This window comes from Cannabis sativa, chromosome 2 (assembly GCF_029168945.1).
Source record: "Cannabis sativa cultivar Pink pepper isolate KNU-18-1 chromosome 2, ASM2916894v1, whole genome shotgun sequence".
Taxonomy (NCBI): Eukaryota; Viridiplantae; Streptophyta; class Magnoliopsida; order Rosales; family Cannabaceae; genus Cannabis; species Cannabis sativa.
The window spans coordinates 86,061,515-86,084,944 of NC_083602.1; the positions used below are offsets into that span (position 1 = coordinate 86,061,515).

General features: G+C 43.5%; 1 long non-coding RNA gene across 1 annotated transcript; it reads right to left on the minus strand.

Annotated features, from left to right (window-relative positions):
• Positions 1–21,193: 21,193 nt before the first annotated feature.
• On the minus strand, positions 21,194–22,027 carry LOC133034052 (uncharacterized). Its single transcript, XR_009686012.1, has 2 exons — positions 21,852–22,027; positions 21,194–21,726 (listed from the first exon to the last, which is right to left on the minus strand). It is a non-coding gene; the product is annotated as an uncharacterized LOC133034052 (long non-coding RNA).
• Between the last annotated feature and the right edge of the window lie 1,403 nt (positions 22,028–23,430).

Sequence of the window (23,430 nt, forward strand, 5' to 3'; positions counted from 1 at the left end):
ATCAAAACGACCACCTCGACGAGTAGATCACACTCATGCCAACCGTTTGTCAAAACGGTACACGAGGTCACCGGAAAGTCGCCGGAAAGGGGCGGAGCTACAAAAATGTCACCGGAAAAAGTTGCGAACCGGGAAAAATGGTTTAGTGTAGGTTGTTCTCCTCGACGAGCTGAGTGTAGTGGTGAAAATCTCTCGTCAAACGGACGCCGGAGGTGACCGAAAAACCCGTTCAAAGTTTGAAATCCCAAACTTTGACTTGCGATCCCGAGTCAACGGCGGCGAGAGGAGCGGCGCCGCTTGGGGAGTGAGGTCGCCGGCACTTGGGCTTTCGACTTGTCCGGCGCGTTGGGTTGGGCGGTGGCCGGAGGTGGGTCGCCGGAGTGTGGTGGTTATGGAGGTTTATGGGTTTTTATTTTTGGTATTTTAAAGAGAGAGAGAATGAGAAATATAGATAGAGAGTGAGGGGGACGAGATGCTCTGTATGCATTCAAAATAATTTTTTTTTTTTTTTTACATACATATATATATTATTTTATTATTATTTTATATATATATATAAACCCATTTGACTCGGTCAAACCGAGTCTTTTCATAATTTCACAAAGTATAATATTTTCCTATTTAAATATTAGAAATAATAAGTAGTCTAGAAATTACTATCTAGAAAATATCTTATTTGATTAAGTTGTAACCACTTAATTTGAATATATCTTTTTATAGTTAATATTTGAAAAGATATTAACCAAAAAATATCTAAAATATTCTATTTTAAGTTAATATTTGAAAAGATATTAACTTAAAAAATATCTTAAGAATCTTTAATAACTAATGCCTAGGATTCCTCAACTTGTTTTAAAATTTAAATCAAATATTCAAATTTAAGTTAGATAAGAAAAATCAGTTGATACAACTAATTTATAACTTAAATAGGAATATTTAATTAAATAAGCTCCAGAAAGAATCTTAGTTAGTTAAAATTCTATATTTAATTAAATACAAGAAAAATACAAATAGTTTGTCTAGAAATAATATCTAAACTAAAAGTGTTTTTCTTAAAATTAACTTTAAAATATTAAAATGAAAAAAAAAATTCATATATTTTAAAAGTTAATTAGGTTGCTAAGTCAATTTTATTAGGTCAAACTAATATAATTAACCTAGTACAATTATTTAAATCAGGCAAATGGGCCTTCACAATTGGGGTAGTTCATGTGAGGGGGTGCTGGGTTCAGTATGTCGTACCCACTTTAATGGCTCCCAACTCTCACACGAGGCCCAAAAGAGAGGAATTTAACCTTAAGATAAATAACTTTTATTAATTGAATAGGTCCAATAACTAAATGGACCTAAATAAAATCTATCATGGTGTGACATTTTATTTAGCAACAACCTATATGTATCTATATTAAAACAAGATAAACATATAGGCTCACACAGGCACACTTTGGATGGATCCTATCATGTTGCTAGGTCATAAGATGAAAGAAGATTGTAAATATACCTGTTACAAATTATTATCTTGACCAAGGGAGCCATCAGATCATTAGATCTGGCAAAAAGTAACCATGGCTATTTGCAATCAAGTAAATAAGTAATAATAGGTTTTTAAAAACTTACACACAAGCTAAAACCACAAACTCCTGCAATAAGGTTAGCTGGATAGTTGGAAGTAGGATTTATTTAATTTTAAATAAATAATTTGGAAAAATAAATAATTAAATAAAAAAAAATTAATTTTTCGAAAAAATAAAAATAAAAAAAATATTTTTAATTTCGGAAATAATAAAAAAAATATTTAAATTTTGAAAATTAAAAAAAAAAAATATTTAAAATTAAACCTACTTTTTGAAAAATTAGGTTTCAACCAACCTAAATATCATTTCAAAATTTGCTAACTACTTTTAAAAATTAAATGTTATTTTAAAAATAAAAATTAAATAAAAATTAGAAAAGATAAATGAAATATTTTATCAGATTTTAAATATAATTTAAATAAATAAAATAACAAAATTTAAAAGTTAGCAAAATATCTTACATCTATTTAAAATTACATGATTATAAATATCTTATTTTAAATTTAAATAAGGTCAAAATATCTAAAAAAGATTTGATTTTTAAAAAAAATATTTATAAAATCTGACCTTAAATTTAAAAATAAGATAAGATATAATCAAATTTAAAAACAAGATAGATTTTTAAGCAAGAAGATAGATACTAATTCTATTCAAATTCAAATTACACTAATATCTTGAATTAAATTTAAAAAATATTAAATTAATTCAAAATGATAATTAGAATTGAATTAGGAATAGTAATAGTATATATACAAAACTATACAAAAAAATCGGAAGTTAATTCCATGAAAAAGTATGAAAAATCGAAGAAAAACTAAAAAATTGTGAACTGTACGGACAGATTTGCGATCGCAGGAAAATTTTAGCACAGCCCCGATTTTTTCAAATCTTCAAAAATTCATAACTAATTCAAATAAAATCGAAATTGAGTTCTGTAAAAGGCTAACTTGCTTAATTTTTTCCATACTATCCAATAAAAATAATTTCAGAGACAGAATCGCAATTATTTTTCACGAAAATTTACAAACATCAATTAATCATCAAATAACACTTAATACAACATCATACCATCCAAAAACAAACAAACAATCGTTTTAAAGTCCAAATTTCATGCAAGTAAATCAATTACCATGGCTCTGAGGCCAGTTGTTGGAATTTATTTTACCAGGATCTTAGATCTACTCACAAGTATGTTGTTTAAACATCCTAAATATGAACTTTCTAAAACGATAAATTAAACACATATAAAGTTAAGAAAACCTTACATTGATGCAGCGGAATTAATGTCTCCTTCCACTCAGATCTCTAACCCTTGATTCCTTTCTGTAGCAGAGTATAATCAAGATCTGAGCCCGAATGTCCTTCTTCTTCAAGTTTGATCCTTCACAGTCTTCCAATCTATGATTGAGTTACTGCTTGCTGTGTGTGGGCACTCACTCTTTCATTAGGGTCACGAAAAAGATGAAGGGAAAAGAGAGAGGGATTTCGGCCAGGTATAGAAAGTGGGGAAGGCTCAGTTTTTCTGAAGAGAGAAATTTCTGTCAGATTACTAATGAAAGCATGTTATGTGACTGAGCCATCACTTTCTATTTATAGGAAACTACTAGGTTTAGGTTAGGATTTATTTGGCATTAAAATAATGAAAATATTAATTTGAAAAACCAACTTAAGTGGCCGGCCATGGTGTAGTATTGGGCCTCACTTAATTTTGTAGTTTTACCAAATTTTATCTCTATTTTCTCAAAAACGCCAATTTTCCAATTCTAACCTTTTAAATGCCAAAACTAATTATTTAATAACTAAAATAGATTATTAAATAATATTGTCATTTAATTTAATTATTAATTAGACATATAAAGTCCATTAATAAATAAATAAACCTAGAAAACTCTTTCCTTTACAATTTCACCCCTGCTTAGTGAAAATTCATAAAATTTGACATAGTCTAACTTTAGAATTATAATTGATCAATCACGAATCAATTATTGAGTCATACAAGCAGAATGTTCTCAACTAGAATGGGGACCATTGATCTATATGCTGAGCTTCCAATAAGTGAACCAAATTTACCAAGTAAATTCCTACTTATTAATTCTTCGTTGAATCCACTCTTAGAACTTAGAATTGCACTCTCAGACTTATATAGAGCATGTTGTATGTTCCACGATATCAATATACTATCTCATTTAACCATTGTTATAATCTTATTGTGATTTAAAGATCCTCTATATAGATGATTTACATCGAGATGGGATTTCTTTACCGTTCTCACCCCTCAATGTATTTTGCCCCTTAAAACACTTAGCTACCTGTAAATGGTGTTTAGTGATCTAATAATTAGTCAGTTAAACAAGAGCTCATCCATTTACTTCTATTTGCTAAGCTCGAAGGGAATCATCACTTGACTTTTATACACCAGTAGAAGCTATAGATTCCATATTTATGTTCAGCACTCCCACTCAATCATACTATCATGTTCCCAAAATATACGTATCACCCTGACCCAAAAGTAGGCTTAACTAATAAATCAAAGAACATGAATAGCACTCCTGAGTTGAGCCTAAGCATATCAGGATTTAGATTCTTTTAATTCAACTACTGATATTGACTTGGAAAGATATGTATAACGGTAAGTTTGTAATATCTTAACTTAGTTGCAATATCGGTCCAGTCCAATGTATACTCCATACATTCGAAACTAGTATACTTTACTAATGTCCTGGAAAGAACATAACACTTACTCCAAGTGTAAGTACACATCATCGCTGATTATCACATTAGTGTAAATCCAATAACACTGATGAAACAGGGACCAAAACTTTTGATTCATATGATCACAATCACATTCCACTGTGTTGACGATACTATAATTGTGAATAAACATATGATCTGGATTTAACTGATTCTGTGTGTATGAATGTAATAAACATATTAAACATATTAAACCATTAGCATGTAGGATTCATGCAAGCATCAATCACTTCAAATTTCTTATATTGATAACTAATCAGATTGTAATGAGTTTTATTTAGGGCATAAAACCCAACAACAGGTTACGGGTTCGGGTCTAATTTTGGGTTTGGGATCGGGTTCAAGTCCGGTTGTGGGTTCGGGTCCTAGTGAGGGTCCCAAATCCAGACACCGAGCTACGGGCTTTTTCAAAGCCCTGGGTCCAAATCCAGATCCCAATATCGGGTCCTAGGTTTAAGTTCGGGTCTGGGTCGGGTACTAGGTCCCGGTCCTAGTTCTGTATCCCAGGTACTATCCTTATTCAGGGTCCAGGTCCTAGTTATTGTGTGGGTTTGGGTCCCGGTCTAGGTTCGGGTTCAAGTCCTAGTTCGGTCCTGATCCTGGTCCTAGTCCTAGTTCGGTTCAGGTCGGAGTTCGAGTCCTGGTTTGAGTTTGGGTTCGGGTCCAGATTTTAGTCAAGGTCCAGATCCGGCTCCGAGTGTAGGTTCGCGTCCTGGGTCTTGGTCTAGGTTGGGTCAGAGTCCCAAGTTCCAATCCCGATCTAAGTCTGGATTCAGTTCTGGATCTAAGTCCTTGGTTCTGATCCTAGTGTGGGTTCGAGTTTGGGTCCTGGTCAAGGTCTAGCTTTGGGTCTAATTCTAGGTGTGGGTGTTTGAGTTCGGGTCCCAGTCTGTGTCCAGGTTTGTGTCCAGGTCTAGACCCCGATCATGGTCTAGGTTCGTGTCTAGGTCCAAGTTCTGGTACCGAGTGCGGGTCCAAGTTTGGGTCTGGGTCAGGATCTCGGTCCAGATCTAGGTCAAGCATTTCGATCCTAGTCTGGGTCTCGGTTTGAGTCTAGGTTCGTATCCGGATCCCTATCTATGTCAAAGTCTGTGTTTGGGATCGGGTCCCATATTTAGGTCCAAGTTCGGGTCTCAGTTCCGGTCTGGGTACACGACCGTGTCGAAGCCCGAGTTCCAGTCTTAGTTTGGGTCTGTGGCTAGGTCTGTGTTCGATTCTAGGGCTGGGTCGGGATCCTGGTCACGGTCCTAGTCTTGTTCTAGGGTCTTGGTTCGGCGATTCTTGTTCAGGTTCTAATTTTGGGTCCCAGGTCTAAGTCTGGGTTAGGGTTTGGTTCTTCGTCTGGGTTCTGGTCTTAGTCTAAGTCCCAGATCTAGACACCGACTACTAGTTTGTTCCAAGCCCCGTTACCGGAATCCCGAGTCAAGATCTGGATCACTGTCACGGGTCTCGGTCTTGTTCTTGTTCAGGTCCCAGGTCCAACTTTTGAGTTTGGGTTCGGGATCGAGACTTGGGTGCGATTCTAGGTCCCAACCCTTATTCTATATCCCTAGTCTGGTTCCATGTTTGGGTCTTAGTTTAGCTTCAGGTTCGGGTATTGAGTCCAGGTTTGGGTTGGGATCCGTGTTCGGCTCCCAATTCGAGTCTAGGTCTGATTTGGAGTCTGGGTCCTGGTCCGGCTACGGTTCTGGATCTATGACAAATTTCAGTTATTATTCCAAGTCCTACTCCTAGTACCAGTCCTCGTCAACTTCTGATTTTGGTTCTAATTTTGGGTCACAAGGAACGGGTTCGGGTCCACTTTTGGGTTTGGGACTCAGTTCAGGTCCGGGTGTGGGTTTGGGTCGTTGTCATGGTTAGGTTCTAGGGCTGGCTCCCAAATCCATACACCGACTATGGGTTTTTTCCAGGCACTGGGTCCAGTTCTAGATCCCAATCTCGGGTCGCAATCTGGTTCCATTTCTGGTGTCGGGTCACGAGCTGGGTCCTAGTTTCAAGTTCGGGTCTAGGTCGGGTACTAGGTCCCGATCCTAGTTCTGTTTCCCAGGTCCCTATCCTGATTCTTATTACAGGTCCCGAGTGCCGGTCCCAGTTTGTTTCTGGGTTAGGATCTCGATCCAGATCTAGGTACAGCATTTCGATCCCAGTCTCAGTCTTTGTCCGAGTCTAGGTTCGTATTCGGATCACTATTTAGGTCAAATTCTGTGTTTGGGATCGTGTTCCAGATTTAGGTCCAGGTCCTGGTCTCAGTTCTGGTCTTGGTACACGACTCTGTCTGAGCCCGATTTCCAGTCTCAGTTTGGGTCTGTGTTCAGTTCTCGGTGTGGGTCTGGGTCCTGGTCACGGTCCTAGTCTTGTTCTAGGGTCCTGGTTCGGCAATTCTTGTTCATGTTCTAATTTTGGGTCCCAAGTCTATGTCTGGGTTCGGGTTTGGTTCTTCGTCTGGGTTCTTGTCCTTGTCTAAGTCCCAGATCTACACATCAACTAGTGGTCTGTTCCAGGCCCCGTTACCCGAATCCCGAGTCAAGATCTGGATCATTTTCCCTGTCTCGCTCTTGTTCTAGTTCAGGTCCCAGGTGCCATTTCTAAGTTTGGGTTCGGGATCGAGACTGGGCTGCGGTTCTAGGTCCCAACCTAGTTCTTTCTCCCTAGTCTTGTTCCATGTTTGGGTCTGAGTTCAGGTTCGGGTTTGGGTCCCGAGTCAATGTTTGGGTTCGGATCCGGGTCCGGTTCCCAATTCGGGTCTATGTTTGATTTGGAGTTCGGGTCCGTGTCCAGTTATGGTTGTGGATCGAGGTCCAATTTCCGTTATGATTCCAAGTGTAAGTCCTAGTTCCAGTCCCGACCAACTTCTTATTTTGGTTCAAATTTTGGGTCACAGGGTACGGGTTCGGGTCCACTTTGGTGTTTGGGACTGGGTTCATGTCCGAGTGTGGGTTCGGGTCCCTTTTAGGGTTCGGGTCTTGGGCTGGGTCCCAAATCCAAACACCCACTACGAGTTCTGTCCAAGCCCTGGGTCGAGATCCGAATCCCAATCTCAAGTCACAGTCTGGTTCCATTTCTGGTGCCTGGTAACGAGCTAGGTCCTAGGTTCAAGTTTGGGTATGGGTCGGGTACTAGGTCTCGGTCCTAGTTCTGTTTCCCAGGTCCCTATCCTGATTCTGGGTACACGTCCCGGTTGTAGTGTGGTTTTGGGTCACGGTGTAGGTTCGGGTTTGAGTCCTAGTGTCGGTTCGGGTTTAGGTCTCTGTCTGGGTTTTGATCTGGGTTTGGGTTTGGGTTTAGGTCGTGATCCTGGTCCTAGTCCTAGTTCGGTTCTAGTACCATTTTCGATTCTGAGTTCGAGTTTGGGTTTGAGTTCGGGTCAGAGTTCGAGTCTGGGTCTGAGTTTGGGTTCAGGTTTGGATTTTAGTCTAGGTCTAGATCAGGCTCCGGGTGTGGGTTCCCGTGCAGGGTCTTGGTCTAGGTTGGGTGCGAGTCCCAAGTTCCAATCCCGATCTGAGTCTGGATTCAGTTCTCGGTCTAAGTCCTTAGTTCCAATCCCGATCCCAGTCTGGGTCTGAGGCTAGGTCTGTGTTTAGTTCTAGGTCTGGCCCCGGCACCTGGTCACGGTCCTAGTCTTGTTCTAGGGTCCTGGTTCGGCGATACTTGTTTACGTTCTAATTTTGGGTCCCAGGTCTAGGTTTGGGTTTGGGTTTGGTTCTTCGTCTTGGTCGTGGTCCTAGTCTGAGTCCCAGATCTAGACACCGACTACTGGTCTGTTCCAGGCCCCGTTACCCGAATCCCGAGTCAACACCTTGATCACTGTCACGAGTCTCGGTTTGGTTCTCATTCAGGTCCCAAGTCCCATTTCTGAGTTTTGGTTCCCAAGATCGAGATCGGGGTCCGGTTATAGGTCCCGACCCTGGTTCTGTGTCCCTAGTCTGGTTCCATTTTTGGGTCTGAGTTCAGGTTCCTGTTTGGGTCCCGAGTCAAGGTTTGGGTTCGGATCCAGGTTTGGCTCCCAATTCGGGTTTAGGTCTGATTTGGAGTCTGGGTCCTGGTCCGGTTACAGTTTTTAATCTAAGTCCAATTTCAATTATGATTCAAAGTCCAAGTCCTAGTTCCAGTCCCCATCAACTTCCGGTTTTGGTTCCAATTTTTGGTCACAGGGTACGGGTTCGGGTCCACTCTTGGGTTCGGGACTGGGTTCAGGTTCGGGTGTGGGTTCGGGTCCTCGTCAGGGTTCGGGTCCAGGGCTGGGTCCCAAATCCAGACATTGACTACAGGTTTTGTCAAAGCCCTGGGTCCAAATCCGGATCCCAGTCTCAGGTCATAGTTTGGTTCCATTTCTTGTTTCGGTTCACGAGCTGGGTCCTAGGTTCAAGTTCCGGTCTGGGTCGGGTACTAGGTCCTGGTACTAGTTCTATTTCCCTGGTCCCTATCCTGATTCTGGGTCCAGGTCAGGTTATTGTGTGGATTTTGGTCCCGTTTTATGTTCAGGTTTGAGTCCTAGTCTCGGTTCGGGTTTAGGTCTCTGTTTGGGTTTTGATCTGGGTTCGGGTTTGGGTTTAGGTCCTTATCCTGGTCCTAGTCCTTGTTCGGTTCTAGTTTCATTTGCGATTCGGAGTTCGAGTTTGGTTTTTAGTTCAGGTCGGAGTTTGAGTCTTTGTCTGAGTTAGGGTACGTGTTCAGATTTCATTCTAGGTCCAGATCTGCTCCGGGTGTGGGTTCACGTCCTGAGTCTTGGTCTAGGTTGGGTCCGAGTCCCATGTGCCAATCGCGATCTGAGTCTGGATTAAGTTTTGGGTCTAAGTCCTTGGTTCTGATCCTGGTGTGGGTTCTAGTTTGGGTACGGGTTCGGGTCTAGCTTTGGGTCTTATTCTAGGTTTGGGTGTTTGAGTTCGGGTCTGAGTGTGTGTCCGGGTTTGTGTCCAGGTCTGGACCCCGATCAGGGTCTAGGTTCGGGTCTATGTCCAAGTTCGGGTACTGAGTGCGGGTGCAAGTTTGGGTTTGGGTTAGGATCTCGGTCCAGATCTAGGTCCAGCATTTCGATCCCAGTCTGGGTCTTCGTCCGAGTCCAGGTTCGTATCCGGATCCCTATCGAGCTCCAAGACTGTGTTTGGGATTGGGTCCCAGATTTAGGTCCAGGTCCAGGTCTCAGTTTTGGTCTGGGTACACGACCATGTCGGGGCCCGAGTTCAAGTCTCAGTTTAGGTCTGAGGCTAGGTTTGTGTTCGGCTCTAGGTCTAGCTTTGGGTCCTGGTCACGGTCCTAATCTTGTTCTAGGTTCCTGGTTCGGCGATTCTTGTTCAGGTTCTAATTTTGGGTCCCAGGTCTAGGTCTGGGTTTGGGTTTGATTCTTTTTCTCGGTTCTGGTCCTAGTCTGAGTCCCAGATCTAGACACCGACTACTGGTCTGTTCCAGGCCCCGTTACCCGAATCCCTAGTCAAGATCTGGATCACTGTCACGGGTCTCGGTCTAGTTTTGGTTCAGGTCCCAGGTCCCATTTCTGAGTGTGGGTTTGGGATCGAGACTGGGGTGCGGTTCTATGTCCCAACCCTGGTTCCATTTTTGGGTCTGACTTCAGGTTCGGGTTTGTGTCCCGAGTCCAGGTTTTGGTTGGGATCTGGGTTTATCTCACAATTCGGGTCTAGGTCTGATTTGGAGTCTGGGTCATGGTCCGGTTACGGTTTTTGATCTATGTCCAATTTCAGTTATGATTCCAAGTCCAAGTCTTAGTTCCAGTCCCGGTCAACTTCCGGTTTTGGTTCCAATTTTGGGTCACACGATACGGGTTCGTGTCCACTTTTGGGTTTGGGACTGGGTTCAAGTCCTGGTGTGGGTTTGGGTCCTTGTCAGGGTTCAGGTCCAGGGCTGGGTCGGGGTTCGGTTTGGTTCTTCGTTTGGGTACTGGTCCAAGTCTGAGTCCCAGATCTAGACACCAACTACTGGTCTATTCTAGGCCCCGTTACTCGAATCCCAAGTCAACCTTTGGATCACTATCACGGGTCTCGGTCTGGTTCTTGTTGAGGTCCCAACTCCCATTTTGAGTTTTGGTTCGGGATCGAGACTGGGGTGCGGTTCTAGGTCCCAGCCCTGGTACTATGTCCTTAGTGTGGTTCCATGTTTGGGTCTGAGTTAGGTTCAGGTTCGGGTCCTGAGTCCAGGTTTGGGTTGGGATCCGTCTCCGGCTCCCAATTCGGGCTAGGTCCGATTTGGTGTCCGGGTCCTTGTCCTGTTACGGTTCTGGATCTAGGTCAAATTTCAGTTATGATTCCAAGTCCAAGTCCTAGTTCCAGTCCTGGTAAAATTCTAATTTTTGTTCGAATTTTGGGTCACAAGGTACCGGTTCGGGTCCACTTTTGAGTTTGGGACTGGGTTCAGGTCCAGGTGTGTGTTGGGGTCCTTGTCAGGGTTCGGGTCCAGGGTTGTGTCCCGAATCCAGACATCGACTACGGGTTTTTTCCAAGCCATGGGTCCAGATCCAGATCCCAATCTCGGGTCCTTGTTTGGTTCCATTTCTGGTGCCGGGTCACGAGCTGGGTCCTAAGTTAAAGTTCCGGTCTGGGTCGGGTACTAGGTCCCAGTCAAAGTTCTATTTCCTAGGTCCCTATCCTTATTCTGGGTGTAGGTCCCAATTATTGTGTGGGTTTGGGTCCCGGTCTAGGTTCGGGTTCAAGTCCTAGTCTCGGTTCGGGTTTAGGTCTCTGTCTGAGTTTTGATATGGGTTCGGGTTTGGGTTTAGGTCGTGGTCCTTATCCTAGTCCAAGTTCGATTCTAGTTCCATTTGCGATTCTGAGTTCGAGTTTGGGTTTTAGTTCGGGTCGGAGTTTGAGTCCATGTTTGAGTTTGGATTCGGGTCCGGATTTCAGTCTAGGTCCAGATCTGGCTCCGGGTGTGGGTTCGCGTCCTGGGTCTTGGTCTAGGTTGGGTCCGAGTCCCAAGTTCCAATCCCGATCTAAGTTTGGATTCAATTCTGGGTCTAAGTCCTTGGTTCTTATCCTGGTGTGGGATCAAGTTTGTGTCCAGGTTTGGACCACGATCTGGGTCTAGGTTCGGGTCTAGGTCCAAGTTCGGGTACCGAGTGCGGGTCCAAGTTTGGGTTTGGGTTAGGATCTCGGTCCAGATCTAGGTCCAGCATTTCGATCCTGGGCCTCCGGGGTCTTGGTCCGAGTCCAGGTTTGTATCCGGATCCCCGTCTAGGTCCAAGTCTGTGTTTTGGATCGGGTCCCAGATTTAGGTCCAGGTCGGGGTCTTAGTTTCGGTCTGGGTACACGACCGTGTCCGGGCCGGAGTTCAAGTCTTAGTTTGGGTCTGAGGCTAGGTCTGTGTTCGGTTCTTGGTCTGGCCTCGGGTCCTGGTCACGGTCTTTTTCTTGTTCTAGGGTCCTGTTTTGGTGATTCTTGTTCAGGTTCTAATTTTGGGTCCCAGGTCTAGGTCTGGGTTCAGGTTTGGTTTTTCGTTTGGGTTCTGGTCCTAGTTTGAGTCCCAGATCTAGACACCGACTACTGGTTTGTTCCAGGCCCTGTTACCCGAATCCCGAGTCAGGATCTGGATCAGTGTCACGGGTCTCTGTGTTGTTCTGGGTCAGGCCCCAGGTCCCGTTTTTGAGTTTGGGTTCAGGATCAAGACTAGGGTGCGGTTCTAGGTCCCGACCCTGGTTCTGTTCCCCTAGTCTGGTTCCATGTTTGGGTCTAAGTTTAGGTTCAGGTTCAGGTTCGGGTTCGGGTCCCGGGTCCAGGTTTGGGTTGGTATCCTGGTCCAGCTCCAAATTCGGGTCTAGATCCTGATTTGGAGTCCGGGTCCTGTCCAATTACGGTTTTAAATCTAGTTCAATTTCAGTTATGATTCCAAGTCGATGTCCTAGTTCCAGTCCTCATGAACTTCCGGTTTTGGTTCCAATTTATGGTCACAGGGTACGGGTTCAGGTCCAATTTTGGGTTTGGGACTGGGTTCAAGTCCGGGTGTGGGTTCGGGTCCTTGTCAGGGTTCGGGTCCAGGGTTGGGTCCCAAATCCAGACACCGACTACGGGTTTTGTGCAAGCGATGGGTCCAAATCCGGATCCCAATCTCTGGTCCCAGTCTGGGTCCTAGGTTCAAGTTCGGGTCTGGGTCGAGTACTAGGTCCTGGTCCTAGTTCTGTTTCCTAGGTCCCTATCCTGATTATGGGTCCACGTGCCAGTTATTGTGTGGGTTTGGCTCTCGGTCTACGTTCGGTTTCGAGTCCTACTCTCGGTTCTGGTTTAGGTCTCTGTCTGGGTTTTGATCTGGGTTCGGGTTTGGGTTTAGGTCCTTGTCCTTGTCCTTGTCCTAGTTCGGTTCTAGTTCCATTTGCGATTATGAGTTCGAGTTTGGGTTTTAGTTCGGGTCGAAGTTCGAGTCCTGGTCTGAGTTTGGGTTTTAGTTCGTGTCGGAGTTCGAGTCCTGGTCTGAGTTTGGGTTCGGGTCCGGATTTCAGTCTAGGTCCAGATAGGGCTCCGGGTGTGGGTTTGCATCCTAGGTCTTGGTCTAGGTTGGGTTCGGGTCCCAAGTTCTAATCCCCATCTGAGTCTGGATTCAGTTCTGGGTCTAAGTCCTTCGTTCTTATCATTGTGTGGGTTCGAGTTTGGGTCCCGGTCCGTGTCTAGCTTTAGGTCTGATTCTAGGTGTGGGTGTTTGAGTTCGGGTCCGAGTCTGTCCCCGGGTTTGTGTCTAGGTGTGGACCCTGATCTGGGTCTAGGTTCGGGTCCAGGTCCATGTTCGGATCTCGAGTGCGGGTCCAAGTTTGGGTTTGGGTCAGGATCTCGGTCCAGATCTAGGTCTAACATTTCGATCCCAGTCTAGTTCTTTGTCCGAGTCCAGGTTCGTATCTGGATCCCTATCTAGGTCCAACTCTGTGTTTGGGATCGGGTCCCAGATTTAGGTCCAAGTTCGAGTCTCAGTTCCGGTCTCGGTACACTTCCGTGTTCGGGCCCGAGTTCCAGTCTCACTTTGGGTCTGAGGCTAGGTCTGTGTGCTGTTCTAGGTCAAGGTCCGGGTCCTGGTCATGGTCCTAGTCTTTTTCTAGGGTCCCTGTAAGGCGATTCTTGTTCAGGTTACAATTTTGGGTCCCAGGTCTAGGTCTATGTTCGGGTTTGGTTCTTCGTCTAGGTTCAGGTCCTAGTCTAAGTCCCAGATCTAGATTCGGACTACTGGTCTTTTTGAGGCCCCGTTACCTGAATCCCGAGTCAAGATCTGGATCACTGTCATGGGTCTCGGTCTGGTTCTTGTTCAGGTCCCAGGTCCCATTTCTGAGTTTGGGTTCGGGATCGAGATCGGGGTGCGGTTCTAGGTCCCGACCCTAGTTCTGTGTCCCTAGTCTGGTTCCATGTTTGGGTCTGAGTTCAGGTTCGGGTTCGGGTCCCGAGTCAAGGTTTCGTTTGAGATCCGGGTCCGGCTCCCAATTCGGGTCTAGGTTTGATTTAGAGTTCGGGTCCTGGTCCGGTTACGGTTTTGGATCTAGGTCCAATTTCAGTTATGATTCCAAGTCGATGTCCTAGTTCCAGTCCCGGTCAACTTCCGGTTTTGGTTCCAATTTTGGGTCACAGGGTTCGGGTTCGGGTCCACTTTTGGGTTTTGGACTAGGTTCATGTCCGGGTGTGGATTCGGGTCCTTGTCAGGTTTCCAGTCCATGGCTGGGTCCCAAATCCAGACACCGACTACGGGTTTTGTCGAATCCCTGGGTCAAGATCTGGATCCCAATCTCAATGCCCAGTCTGGTTCCATTTTTGTTGACGGGTCACGAGTTGGGTCATAGGTTCAAGTTCAGGTCTAGGTCGGGTACTAGGTCCTGGTCCTTGTTCTGTTTCCTAGGTCCCTATCCTGATTCCGGGTCCAGGTCCCGATTATTGTGTTCGTTTGGGTCCTGGTCTAAGTTCAAGTTCGAGTCCTAGTCTCGGATCGAGTTTAGGTCTCTGTCTGGGTTTTGATCTGGGTTCGGGTTTGGGTTTAGGTCCTTGTCCTGGTCCTAGTCCTAGTTCGGTTCTAGTTCCATTTGTAATTCTGTGTTCTTGTTTCGGTTTTAGTTTGGGTCGGAGTTCGAGTCCTTGTCGAGTTTTGGTTCGAGTCCGGATTTTGGTCTAAGTCCGCATCGGGCTCCGGGTGTGGGTACGCGTCCTGGGTTTTTGTTTAGGTTGGGTCCGAGTCCCAAGTTCCAATCCCAATCTTAGTCGAGATTCGCCCGGGTCTAAGTCCTTTGTTCGATCCGTGTGTGGGTTCGAGTTTGGGTACGTGTGCAGGTCTAGCTTTGGGTCTGATTCTAGGTGTGGGTGTTTGAGTTCGAGTTCGAGTCTGTGTCCGAGTTTGTGTCCTGTTCTGGATCACAATCTGGGTCTAGGTTTGTATCTAGGTCAGGATCTTGGTCCAGATCTAGGTCCAGCATTTCGATCCCAGTCTGGGTCTTGGTCCGAGTCCCAGTTCGTATCCGGATCCCTATCTAGCTCCAAGTCTGTGTTTGGGATCGGCTCCCAGATTTAGGTCCAGGTCCGTGTCTCAGTTTCGGTCTGGGTACACGAACGTGTCCGGGCCCGAGTTTCGATCTCGGTTGGGTCTGAGGCCAGGTCTGTGTTCGGTTCTAGGTCTGCTTCCGAGTCCTGGTCACGGTCCTAGTCTTGTTCTAGGGTCCTAGTTCGGCGATTCTTGTCCAGGTTCTAATTTTGGGTCACATGTCTAGGTCTGTGTTCGGGTTTTGGTTCTTCATCTACGTTCTGGTCCTACTCTGAATCCCAGATCTAGATACTGACTACTGGTCTGTTCCAGACCCCGTTACGTGGATCCCGAGTCAAGATCCAGATCACTGTCATGGGTCTCGGTCTGGCTCTCGTTCAGGTCCGAGGTCCCATTTCTGAGTTTGGGTTCAGGATCCAGATTGGGGTGCGGTTCTAGGTCCCGACCCTGGTTTTGTGTCCTTAGTCTGGTTCCATGTTTGGGTTTGAGTTTAGGTTCGGGTCTCGAGTCCAGGTTTCGTTCGAGATCCTGGTCCGGCTCCCAATTCGGTTCTAGGTCTGATTTGGAGTTCGGGTCCTGGTCCGGTTACGGTTTTGGATCTAGGTCCAATTTCAGTTATGATTCCAAGTCGATGTCCTTGTTCCAGTCCCGGTCAACTTCCGGTTTTCGTTCCAATTTTGGGTCACAGGGTACGGGTTTGGGTCCACTTTTGGGTTTGGGACTGGGTTCAAGTGCGGGTGTGGGTTCGGGTCCTTGTCACGGTTCCGGTCCATGGCTGGATCCCAAGTCCAGACACTGACTACGGGTTTTGTCCAAGCCCTGGGTCAAAATCCAAATCCCAATCTCGGGTCCCAGTCTGGTTCCATTTCTGGTGCCGGGTCACGAGCTGGGTCCTAGGTTCAAGTTCGGGTCAGGGTCGGGTACTAGGTCCCAATCCTAGTTCTGTTTCCTATGTCCCTATCCTGATTCTTGGTCCAGGTCCCAGTTATTGTGTGGGTTTGTGTAACGCCCTAAATAATTAGGCACGCTACCCAAAACATTTTATGAAACCCTAATCCCCTAATCGGGATTACTAACCAAAATAGCGCAGAATTTAAACTTTTATATTAAACAGAATGAAAATAAACTTGTAATATATTTAAACTTCAAAAATAGTTGGGATCCAAAAAAAAAATATTTACAAACTTATTACAAGTCTTTTCTTTCTAGCCGACCTAAGCGGCAAAACAGAATTCAAAAGTTCAACACTAATAGACCCACAACCCGCTTGGTCTGATATGGCTTGAACATGTACATTCTTCGTCTTGCTCCTCAAACTCGTGGTTGATCAACCACTGACTTACCCTTTCCTGCACAGTAGAGCAGTCGTGAGCCAAGCCCAACAAGACAGTATAAATCATAACAAATATAATATGCTCATTCACATATGTCTGTATATCACAGACCTGATCATTATCTCATCATGCCCATTTATGTCTACGTGGCGTAGACCTATGTGTTGCGCTCACACATCTAATTAAATCTACATGACGTAGACCCACGTGTTACTCACACACGTCTAAATACATTAAGGCCTTAGAAGTGGTTCATCTCGGTTATGAGTACCGAGTCCAACCTGATTATGCCTTGAGCGCATAATCCCTAAATCTCATTTCAATTAACATGGCATGGCATTTATACACATATATCACTACGGTAATAACCCTAGGATACTAGACCGTTCCTATTAGGGTAATAACCCTAATCCCGGTTACTAAACATTCATGCATATCATTCTCAATATAAGCGCCACTGCACATACTCTACGTGCTAATCATGCATATCATTCTTAATAAATCTAAGTCAAAGTTCAATATCGGTCCCTTCCGATGCATACTCCATGCATCCAACCTGAGCTTTACTGTAACCAATGTTCTGGAAAGAACATAGCACTTCTCCAAATGCAAGTAAACTCTTTTGTAGATTATCATATCAGTAAAACCCTATGTCTAATAAATCTAGGAAACTTTATTCACATAGTCATGTTTACTTTCCAATGTGTTGACGGCACAACAAACATGATCAAGTATGTGAAAAGGGTTTCAGATGAATTTATACATTATGTACATATAATCATGAAATAAATCATGTGAGCCATGCAACATTAAATGTTATCTGTGATCTATATTAATAAGTAAATCTGATTATATTGAAATGAGTTTTATTTAGGGCATAAAACGCAACACGGGTGTGGGTCTAGGTCCGAGTCCTGGTCTGGGTCTAGGTTCGTGTTTTGGTTTAGGTCCGAGTCTTGGTCCCATATCCAGACACCAACAACATGTCGAGTCTAGTTTGAGTTCTGGTACGGGTTCCAGTTCTGGTCTGGGTCTGGGTCCGGCTCCAAGTCCAATTCCCAAATTTAGACAGCGACTGTGGGTCAGGTCCAAGCCTTGGATCTTTGGTCCTGGGTCTCGGGTCTAAATCAAGATCTTAGTCCAGTTCTAGGTCATGTCTTGTGTCTTGGTTTGGGTCCCAAGTCAAGGTTTGGGTCTAGGTTTGGGTCTTGGGTCCTCAGTCATTGGTCCATGTCCACGATTAAGGTCAGGGTCCTAGGTCCCGGTCTGGGTTACCTTCCCAGTCTGAGTGCATGTCCCGATCCATGTTCCGTACTAGTCCTTATCTCAGGTCTTGACGTTGTCGGGGTATCAATCACGGTTCGGTTCTCAGGTCCTGGTCTTGGGTCCCAATCGAGTACTTGTCCAAGTTTAGGTTCAGGTCTCGGTGCTAGTTTGGGTCTTGTCAAGGTCCTAAGCCACGGGTCCTAGGTCGCAGGTCCTAGCCCAAGTCTAGGTTCAAGTTTAGGTCTGGGTCTTGGAAATGGTTCCAGGTTCGGGTCTTGGTACGATTCCAAGATCTAGACACCGACTACGAGTTAGTTTGTAGTGTTGGGTCGTGGTGAAGATCTAAATTCTGGGTCCCTACCCATGTCTGTGTCTGGGTCTGGGTCCGGGACCAAGACCGGGGTTTAATCTTAGATCCCAGTCCCAGTCCTGGATCCTAATTTTTGTTCTAATTTAGAGTTTGGGCCCCTAATCTAGGTCTTGGTACCGGGTCCAGTGCGAGTCTCCAATCCTGGTCCGGGTCCTGGGTCCGGGTCTAGGTCCAAGTCCGCGTCAGGGTTTGGGTTTGTGTCCCGAGTCCCGATCTGAGTTTTTATTCGAGTCCGTGTCCCGGTCCGGGTTTGGGTCTGGGTCCTATTCAAATTCTAGTTCCCGGACTCAAACCTAGACTCGGACTGGGACTTAGGTCTGGGTACATGCCTGGGTTTGGGTTTGATTCGAGGTCCGAGTCTGGGTCTGGGTTTAAGTCCGGGTATGGGTCCCAAATTCAAACACTGACTATGAGTCACGTCCAAGCCCCGGGTCCCCCTCTAGTTCCACTTTGGGTCCAGGTCCCAGTCCCAGTCCAAGGTCATGGTCTGGATCCGGGATTGGGTCTTGGGTCTTGGTCCCAGTTCTGATGCCCATTTCCCGAGTCTAGGTCCCTCATCTGGGTCAAGGTCCGAGGTCTTGGTCCGAGTTTAAGAGCCGGTCGGGGTTAAACTCCTGGTCCGAGTCTGGGTTCAGGTTTCGATCTAGGTTTGGGTCATTATTTGGGTTCGAGTCTTGGTCCAGGTTTGGGTTTGAGTCTCGATTTATGATCTGGGTCTGGGTTCCGAGGCGTAGGTCTGGGTCCTACGTCTCAGTCTGGGTCCATGTTCGGGTTTGGGTCATAGTCCTAGTTTTGATTTTGATTCAGTGTTTGGGTTCAGGTTTGGGTCTGGGTTTTGGTCGGGGTCTGAGTCCTGGTTTGAGTTTGGGGTCTGAGTCCGGGTTTAGGTCACTGTCTGGGGGTTTTGATCTCGGTTTGGGTTTGGGTTTAGGTCTTTGTCCAGGTCCTACTCCTAGTTCGGTTCTAGTTCCATTTGCGATTCTGAGTTCGAGTTTGGATTTGAGTTCGGGTCGGAGTTCGAGTCCTAGTCTGAGTTTGGGTTCAGGTTCGAATTTCAGTCTAGGTTCAGATCAAGCTCCAAGTGTGGGTTTGCATACTTGATCTTGGTCTAGGTCGGGTCCGAGTCCAAAGTTCCAATCCCGATCTGAGTCTAGATTCAATTTTGGGTCTATGTCCTTGGTTCTGATCCTGGTCTGGGTTCGAGCTTAGGTCCGGGTCACGGTCAAGCGTTCGGTCTGATTCTAGGTGTGGGTGATTGAGTTCGGGTCCGAGTCTGTGTTTGGGTTTGTGTCCAAGTCTGGACCCCGATCTGGGTCTAGGTTCGGGTCCAGGTCCAAGTTCAGGTCCCGAGTGCGGCTCAAAGTTTTTGTCTGGGTTAGGATCTCGGTCCAAATCTAGGTCCAGCATTTCGACCCCAGTCTGGTTCTTGGTCCGAGTCCAGGTTCGTATCCGGATCCCTATCTAGGTCCAAGTCTGTGTTTGGGATCGGGTCCCAGATTTAGGTCCAGGTCCGGGTCTCAATTTCGGTCTGGGTACGCGACCGTGTTCGGGCCCGAGTTCCAGTCTCAATTTTGGTCTGAGGCTAGGTCTGTGTTCGGTTATAGGTCTGGGTCCGGCTCCTGGTCACGATCTTAGTCTTGTTCTAGGGTCCTGGTTCGGCGATTCATTTTCAAGTTCTAATTTTGGGTCCCAGGTCTAGGTCTGGGTTTGGGTTTGGTTCTTCGTCGAGGTTCTAGTCCTAGTCTGAGTCCCAGATCTAGATACTCACTACTGGTCTGTTCTAGGCCCCGTTACCCGAATCCCGAGTCAAGATCTGGATCACTGTCACGCGTCTCGGTCTTGTTCTGGTTCATGTCCCAGCTCCCATTTCTGAGTTTGGGTTCAGGATCGAGACTGGGGTGCAGTTCTAGGTCCCGACCCTGGTTCTGTGTCCCTAGTCTTGTTCCATGTTTGGGTCTGAGTTCAGGTTCGAGTTCGGCTCTCGAGTCCAGGTTTGGGTTGGGATCCGGGTCTGGCTACCAATTCAGGTCTAGGTCGGATTTGGAGTCCGTGTCCTCGTCCGGTTACGGTTTTGGATCTACGTTTCAATTATGATTCCAAGTCGATGTCCTAGTTCCGGTTTTGGTTCGAATTTCGGGTCACAGGTGTTGGAATTTATTTTACCAGGATCTTAGATCTACTCACAAGTATGTTGTTTAAACATCCTAAATATGAACTTTCTAAAACAATAAATTAAACACATATAAAGTTAAGAAAACCTTACATTGATGCAGCGGAATTTATGTCTCCTTCCACTCAGATCTCTAACCCTTGATTTCTTTCTGTAGCAGAGTATAATCAAGATCTGAGCCCGAATGTCCTTCTTCTTCAAGTTTGATCCTTCACAGTCTTCCAATCTATGATTGAGTTACTGCTTGCTGTGTGTGGGCACTCACTCTTTCACTAGGGTCACGAAAAAGATGAAGGGAAAAGAGAGAGGGATTTCGGCCAGGTATAGAAAGTGGGGAAGGCTCAGTTTTTCTGAAGAGAGAAATTTCTGTCAGATTACTAATGAAAGCATGTTATTTTGGTGTGAGCCATCACTTTCTATTTATAGGCAACTACTAGGTTTAGGTTAGGATTTATTTGGCATTAAAATAATGAAAATATTAATTTGAAAAACCAACTTAAGTGGCCGGCCATGGTGTAGTATTGGGCCTCACTTAATTTTGCAGTTACCAAATTTTATCTCTATTTTCTCAAAAACGCCAATTTTCCAATTCTAACCTTTTAAATGCCAAAACTAATTATTTAATAACTAAAATAGATTATTAAATAATATTGTCATTTAATTTAATTATTAATTAGACATATAAAGTCCATTAATAAATAAATAAACCTAGAAAACTCCTTTCTTTACAATTTCACCCCTGCTTAGTGAAAATTCATAAAATTAGACATAGTCTAACTATAGAATTATAATTGATCAATCACGAATCAATTAATGAGTCATACAAGCAGACACTACTAGAAAATTGGGTTTTAGTGACACACATTAAGTAACTCTAAAAGTGTATAGTGACACTTCAACGCGCGTCACTAATGAGGGTGACTGGAAAGATAATTTTTAGTGACACTTCACACGTGTCACTGAAACTTTTTGCATTCATTTTCTGCGTGTCACTATAGGCGTATAGAGTCAGGTTTTGTCAGACTAAAAAGGTAACAACCACACACATAAAGTGTCACTATATCCTTTTTTTTTTATTTTTTATTAATATTTTTAGAGATATAGTGACACACAAAAAGTGCCACACAAAAAGTACTACTGTATTAAATATTTTTTTTTAAAAAAATAATATTTAATTTGATTTAATTCAAATTTTATATATTATAAATAATAATTTATATTAATTGTATACAAATAATTTTATTAATTAACTAAATCTAAAATTTATAAATTACACTATAGATTAGAGATAGACAAAAATGTATTTTATTAAAATAAAAACCTAAATTAATTTACAATTAATCACAGAGATAGACAAATTCTTCCATAACAACATACAAACACTATAATCAAATTATTAGTATACTAACAACACCATACAAACACTATAATCACATTCTTTATACATTTTTTTTTTATTACTGTTGCCTCCAAAAGAGCAACAAAGCACCAACGAAAACTAAACATCAATACAAACCAAAAAACACTACTATCAGCAGAGACAAAAAGGGGAAAACGCAGAGTTCAAAAGAAACATTACTATACAATCAGAGATAAATAAATCTCAAAATGAGAAAAAAAATGAGAAGATTATCCCAAAATAAATGTGATAAAATTTTTCTTTTGGCGAGCTCCTAATCTCATCAAACGCCCAACCTCTACGACAAAATCAGCCACCTGTGAACCCCGATAATCCAAGAACAGCTACTTGCAAACTCCGAACCTCGACGACGCAAGCACAGCTAGGTGCAAAGCAAGCCCCCAATCGCCGGCAACCTGAAAGACAGACCTTTATAAAATAGAAAAAAAAACAAGAATAGAAGAGGAGATCAACGATCTCAAAGAAGTCAAAGAGGGGGGAAGCGAACCGAGAGGTCGTTCGTGGCCTCTGTATGACTCACCGGCATTGAAAAATGGTTATCGAACCCACTAATTCAGACCATCTTCCATTTCACCTTGAGAGCTTGAGAGATCTTGAGAAAGAGAGAGAAGGAGGCGTTATCTCAAAAAAAAAAAAAAAAAAGAAAAGAAAGAGGCGGTAAGTGAGGGTGAGAGAGAATGAGATAGTTTAGGGTTTCTTATCAACTTATTTATTTATTTATTATTTTATGTTTTTTATTATATTATTTATATAATAACAAAATGCATTCTCAAATTACAGCCGGCCTCCTTTTCAAAAAAAAAAAAAATTACAGCTGGCCCTACAACTTTTTTTATTATTTTTTTTGCCATACATTAATACAAATTAATAAAATAATTATTATTTAAAAAAAAAAACTGTAAAGTGCTTTTAGTGACGCGCAATGCGCGTTGGTATATATTTTTTCAGTCTCTCCTAGAGTGACTCCATAGGTGAATATTTTTAATTAAAAAAAATCATAAAATTATCTTTAGTGACACTTCACATTTTTAGTGACTCAAATTATAGGACACTAACATTAAATTTTAGAGACTAATTGTGCATGTCACTAAAAATTATTTTTAAACTTTTAGTGACCCGCACAAATGTGCGTGTCACTAAAGGGTGTCACTAAATGGCAAATTTGTAGTAGTGAGAATGTTCTCAACTAGAATGGGGACCATGGATCTATATGCTGAACTTCCAATAAGTGAACCAAATTTACCAAGTAAATTCCTACTTATTAATTCTTCGTTGAATCCACTCTTAGAACTTAGAATTGCACTCTCAGACTTATATAGAGCATGTTGTATGTTCCACGATATCAATATACTATCTCATTTAACCATTGTTATAATCTTATTGTGATTTAAAGATCCTCTATATAGATGATTTACATCGAGATGGGATTTCTTTACCGTTCTCACCCCTCAATGTATTTTGCCCCTTAAAACACTTAGCTACCTGTAAATGGTGTTTAGTGATCTAATAATTAGTCAGTTAAACAAGAGCTCATCCATTTACTTCTATTTGCTAAGCTCGAAGGGAATCATCACTTGACTTCTATACACCAGTAGAAGCTATAGATTCCATAATTATGTTCAGCACTCCCACTCAATCATACTATCATGTTCCCAAAATATACGTATCACCCTGACCCAAAAGTAGGCTTAATTAATAAATCAAAGAACATGAATAGCACTCCTGAGTTGAGCCTAAGCATATCAGGATTTAGATTCTTTTAATCTTAAGATCAACTACTGATATTGACTTGGAAAGATATGTATAACGGTAAGTTTGTAATATATCTTAACTTAGTTGCAATATCGGTCCAGTCCAATGTATACTCCATACATTCGAAACTACTATACTTTACTAATGTCCTGGAAAGAACATAACACTTACTCCAAGTGTAAGTACACATCATCCCTGATTATCACATTACTGTAAATCCAATAACACTGATGAAACAGGGACCAAAACTTTTGATTCATATGATCACAATCACATTCCACTGTGCTGACGATACTGTAATTGTGAATAAACATATGATCTAGATTTAACTGATTCTGTGTGTATGA